Source organism: Typopeltis vanoorti, chromosome 7 (assembly GCF_054136105.1).
Source record: "Typopeltis vanoorti isolate ZY-2024b chromosome 7, IOZ_Tvanoo_1.0, whole genome shotgun sequence".
Classification (NCBI taxonomy): domain Eukaryota; kingdom Metazoa; phylum Arthropoda; class Arachnida; order Uropygi; family Thelyphonidae; genus Typopeltis; species Typopeltis vanoorti.
Genome location: NC_143555.1, coordinates 31,709,637 through 31,715,636, shown reverse-complemented (window position 1 = coordinate 31,715,636; position 6,000 = coordinate 31,709,637). Strand labels below are relative to the sequence as shown.

The 6,000-nt window shown below is 34.4% G+C and overlaps 1 protein-coding gene across 2 annotated transcripts in view; it reads left to right on the top strand.

Annotated features, from left to right (window-relative positions):
* The first annotated feature begins 378 nt into the window (after positions 1-378).
* Cad99C (cadherin 99C) overlaps positions 379-6,000 on the top strand; it is a 184,725-nt gene continuing 179,103 nt past the window's right edge. For both annotated transcript variants that reach the window (XM_090395778.1, XM_090395780.1), the window contains exon 1: positions 379-474. The gene's annotated coding sequence lies outside the window, so the exon portion shown is untranslated. The remainder of the gene's footprint in view (positions 475-6,000) is intronic.

Here is a 6,000-nt window from a genome sequence, read left to right as displayed (position 1 = left end):
GTAGGCTAACGGCCTCGTCAAACCAGTTCTGCTGCAAGGATCGTCCAGGTACAGGTACACATGTGCAGCGACGCCACAGTGCCTTGAAGCTACGGAAAGTCAAACGAAGAGGGAGAACGGGCCTAATGCTGGTTGGTTGCTCGCTGGCAGGTGGGCACGCGGTTCGAATAGAACACCTCAGACTGTGTGGTCGGTAAGTTGTGTTCCTTACAGAAAGAGAAGAAACCCATGAAATTGCAGCAGCCAGACTATTAAAAAAAATGTGCTTATCCTAGGATTAGATACTCTTGGTCGCAAACACAGCGGGGTTGGCTGCAAGGATGTCTCTCTAGGTGTATCTTGTCAAAGGGTAAGAACGTGAGTGTGTGTGCGGTGTGAGCTTCTGAACGGTCTCAGCGTGTCAACCTTGTTCCCTGAATTAAGAGGATTCGACTGTGCTTGCACGGAAAGGGAGCGAAGACAAACTGAACGAAGGTAAGTCCTATGTAGATATTTTATTATTCAACTCCGCGCTAAAACTGGTCGTCATGACGGAAACTTACTATTGTCCACTGCTGCTCAACAGAAATCTGTTTAATAAAAGTCTTTTAATGCCCGTTTTCCTCAAATTAAGATAAGATGCGTATAACTGCCGGTTTTGAAGGCAAACTTTTCCTTGTATTGTCGCAAGATTTTAATATTGTTAAACCTCTTCTATGACAGTGGTCTTAAATATTTTGTGCCGCCATACAGGAGAAAAATTTCTCCTACTACCATTGCGTATAAGATTTAAAAGCAATGCTCGCTAATAACAGTTTCTGGCACCATTCTGGTCGTGTCCACTAGCTAAGTAGGAAGTAGTGCATTATGAGATAAAGTTTATTTGAAATAAATATTTATTCATCTTCAAATATAAGATCTTAATGTATTTAAACTATGATTTAAATTTTATATTTTTGTTAATTAATGGATTTCGTTTTTTTTTTTTTACTGATTTTTTTGTCCAATTTTCCCGTAAATATACCTAATTAAAAATCATCCATTGGGCGCATAAAATATTGATTTCGAAATGATTATGCATTGTCTGCTGTGCTGTGCGATAAGAGAAAAACACCATTTCATATCATGAGATAAACTTCGATTTTTTTTTTGTGGGGGTGGGGGTAAGAGCAATGCTAAAAATGTTGAACAGTAAATGATCCCTCTCTTTCTCTTAGAAGTGATGGGTGAATATTTTGGGAGACAGGAAGTTGTAGCTTATCGGAGTTAGGGTTTTTATGTCCCCCCCCCCTTACCTGCAGGAAACTGTTGGTGTAATGTGCATATATATAAAAGATCCTTCGTCCTAAATAGTTGTAACACATAAGAATGGGCGCTAGGAAGCCGAACTGGCCTGAAAGCCTGTTAGTGGGTGTGAAGAGAGAGAAATATAGAAATAAGTGGTTACTACATCCGTTCCCTGAGTTTTACAATTTAGTAAGTAAAGTGGTCCTTTATTGGTACACGCGACATCCGAATATTATAGAATTCAGATTCAATCTCCATCTTTCCTTAGCGAGTATTACTTGTACACATTTAACTGGAGTTGTATGTGTACAAGAATTCATAAAGGTTTTTGTGAACGTATAGCACATTTGTACCGTGGAAGGGTTATCTTTTTTTTTCTATTTTTTGCAACTTTTTATATTTATTTTTACACAGTCCGGAAACCATGTTCTAGAGACGAAACGTGGAATTTTTTCAAGCCCTCCAATGCTTGCCAAAGAGTTTTTTTTTTTGTTGTTGTTTTCCTGGAAAGATTGTTGCTTTAATAATAATGGATGATTTAAAGGACTTATTGAAGGCTGTAATTTGCTTTCAGGAGGAAGATTGTATCTTCCACCATGATATCAGCATTCCCATCCTTGTCCAGTATTCCAATATTAAGAATAAGTTCTCTGATAATTAGGATTATATGTAATTAAGATAGTTTCATTTTAATTATATGCAAAAGCATTTGTCACTAAAGTCTTAATTATCCGAAAATACTTTGATTAAACTCCCGTAATTTGAACTGTACAAGTGCGTGCGATTTAAACCAAAGGCATACTGAATTAAAGCGATTTGTCTGATTAAAAGTATCCGATTAATACCTCCCAACTAATTATTATAAAAATGATCCATTATAAATTGGCTAAGTTTTAAACCACTTATGACATTGCTCAGAATCTACTTTGACACAATGTTTGCATTTTAAAATATCAAGCGTTTTGCTTCAAATGTTAACAGTTGCTCGGAATGAAAACCCGCGGAATGTATAGCTTTCCTACCCCATAATTTCTTTATTTTGTGCATCTTATCTGATATAACTGAAAAATTTTGAATAACGCTGTGCGGGGTGTCACCTGTTCATGTTAATTCTCCTTTCTCCGCTTCTCTGCCAACTTGCTATGTCTCTGCTTGGATTATTTTATTAAATCCTCAAAATTTCATTTCTGCTTACCAACATTATATATTATAATTGGAATGTTGTTTAACTTTTTTTTTTTTTTGCACGTATTTTCATAATCAGACATCGTATTCGAAGGCCGTTATGTATTATATATTTATAATTTATATTATAAATATAATTATATAAATATAAAGTGCAATGAAATTAAAAACCGCCGTTATTGTAAGAGTTCTAATTTCATTAATTAGAACTCGGGCTATGTAATTATTTACGCGTATTTTAATTAAATATTATCATACCCGAGATTCTGTAATTAACATGTTTTGTAGTATTTCAGTTACTTAATAGAATTACATGTCAGTCCTGCCAATAAATTAAATATGCAGTAACTAAGAAACTTTTTTCCACACGAATATCCACAGCTTAGGTTGTTTGTAATCCATTATCCTCAAATGGATTAACATTAAACTATGACGAGTAAAATTAAAGGATTCACATTCTTTCATGTCATTATACTCTTCAAGATAAAAGCAGTAGTTTTGGAATCAGCAGAGAAAAGTAGAAATGCTAGACGATTGCAAAAAAAAAAAAAAAAGAAAAGAAAGTTGATTCTTTATTCCAGTGTCTTTTATTATAACTTTTGTTAAGCTCTCTCTATATCAAGCTAGATTATAACTGGTTTCCCTCCAGATGTGTGTTATGGATAATTTTAACTCTACTTCAGAAAAACCTTTTAAAATATTTTAATAATTCCTCTGACGTCAGATTATTTAATATTCGTTTTAAAACGGCAGTGAAATTAAATTAATATTTAGAAAATAAAACAGAAAAATAATTACTAATTAAGTCCCGCCATGTCTTTCTCTGGAATTCAAGGAAATGTTGATGTTAAAAACTATCAACTTCAGTTGAAAAGCAGAAGACGATACGCCAAAACTAGATTGAAACTACGCACGTGTCATTCTACGGTGTCATGTGTACATTGGTGAAATACATACTCGGTGTCACTTCAATTTATTATTGTCTTCAGAGAGTTGGATATTGCATCAACAGTAACGTTGATGCTTTATTTAAAGAAATTTGTAACAAAACTGTAATCATTCGATTTCTGCTCATTCCCCTTATAAGGAATTTAAAATATTTTTAGACCGCCTTTGATATATTGTTCCTCTTACAAATGTTGTTCTGTCACAATGTAAAGTTGATCAAACGTAATACGACATTCATGCATTTGATGCAAAAGAAGAATCACTGTCTTGTGATGATACAAAACTTACTTTTGAATACGATAATTTTTTTAATAAAAAAATGTAGAAAAACACAAAGATGCACCTCTTTTAAGAAGGCTATGAATTGAATGCATTTTGGTACAAGCTAACAGGCTAATATTACATTTCTTGAGCACATTAATGGAATATAAATGACACTGGGTGAAGAAAACCTTATCCAGCTGAAGGTTGTAAATGATTTTCCCCTTGGCTAACTCAGCAAATAATTTTGTTTTTTAGCCCGCCTGTGCTGTGTAAGAGTGACACATATTACTGCAGTTTCACGATTCTTCAGACGTTCAAATGCCTCCAGCCACAATGAAAGCACTTTCTTCGATAATTATCTATTGCGATACAATATTCCATTTAAAATAAATTAAAATACGTATATCAATTGCAGATGTCTCCATGGTCGAGCTGTTTCGTCACACGTCTGGAAAAGAAAATGAGGTTCATTTTCCATTAGTGAGTGAAGGAACTTAATATAAGCCTTTCTCAGACAGGTTTAAATTAGCCGATCTTAGAAAGAAGCAGCCTTAGTCTTTTTTTCTCCTCCCTCCAAACACGTACCGACATAATAAAACAAATATGCTAATAGCGACCAGCGGATTGTAAATATGTCACAAGATTTACATTCTATTTACATTTTTGGAAACGGTTAGAAGATATGTCTCGATGATCTCGATATAACATTTCTTATCGCTAATACTGGTCTCGCCATTTTAATTATTAGTACTAATATTTGCATCGTGTTATGTTCTTCTTTCCTTTCACGATAACAGAGGCGTCGCTCCCTATAGTTTAATAACAGCTTTTGCTAAGTATCATTACTAGCCAGCAACTGATGCATTACTAACAAATTCTTATTAATAATGCAAATACATAGCAGGCTAATCCTACGAACTCAAGATATTACAAATAGCTTCCCCTCATTTCATTTTCTAACAAAATTAACAAATAAAACGAAATAATAAACGAAAACACTATGGCCAGAAATGGTCACCAAAAAGTTGACTAAAATGTATAATATTTTATCAAAACTATCATTAATATGTGGTCGTGACTCATGAGCCATAAGAGAAGGAAATAAGAAAAAAATAATCACTGCAATGAAGATGTAATATATAAGGAAAACAACTTGTTATACAGGATCAGATAAAATGAGAAATTAAGACATATTGAACTAAACAAAACACCAATAATGGAAACATTAGAAAAATATAGATCCAAATGGAAAGAGCATCGAGTACAAATTACATATGGTAGAATGCCTAGGAAGAAGGTGAATTACAAACCAAAGCCGAAAAAACATGAGGCAGACCGATGATACGCTGGACGGAGGCCGAAACAGGCCACCTACCCTAGATTCGTGAAAGGAGTAAAGAATAATAATATTTAGTATCATTAGAGAGCTTAGACCTTGTGGAACGTCACGGTTACTTTTTTTTTTTATTTGCCGGACCCCAATAAGTACAGCTTTCTCATTTTACATTTTGGGAGTTTCAAGAATGGGGTAGGGCAATTAGACGCGTGGGAAAATCACATTCCTCCTTATAGAGAGGTGGCTTCATACTTTTGAAGAGGCGTTTCTAAATACACGCTGGCATTACGATGTTGCGGAATGAGGAGGTGTCGAGGGAACTTCTTTGCCCGTTCCTAAAACTGGAAAATCAAATAAACAGTTTTTACTGCGATTTTACATTTATACGTGTTTACTTGTGTTTTTATAGTTTCAGTTCATTAAAAGGAGGCATATTATTATTACTACAATAACCAATTCGGAAAGGCCACACGAAACTTCTACATCCCAGACATGATAAACAAATTCCCTTTTGAATACAGAAACCTTATAAACTACAATTGCCTGAAAAGAGCTCTAATGACATACTACGAACAAGAAACATGCACCTAAAATACCATACAAACTTAATGAAACACAATATATTCGTTCAGGCTTCCAGTTCAGCGACGCATCAATACATTCCAAGTTATCGTATGTGTTCGTGCGTGGAGTGCGCGAATTTCTCAATCAACGGCTGCAGCGAAAGTCAAACCTATTAAACATGGGTTTGATTTCGTAACTTCCCAACACAGCAAACAAACCAATAAATAATAACTAACGGGTGTCATCCTCAGATAAGCTTCGAGGATAATAAAAAAAATAAAATAAAAAAATAAGTGAATGATGCCATTAAAAACCTAAGTTAATTAGGTGTTAGAAAGTCAAAGAAGAAAATCATAACTTCAGAACAAATATCTGAAGATTAGTAATGGAATTAGATGAGGAGAGAGAATTTTTTAGTGCTTCAGTTAGTTGTTAAC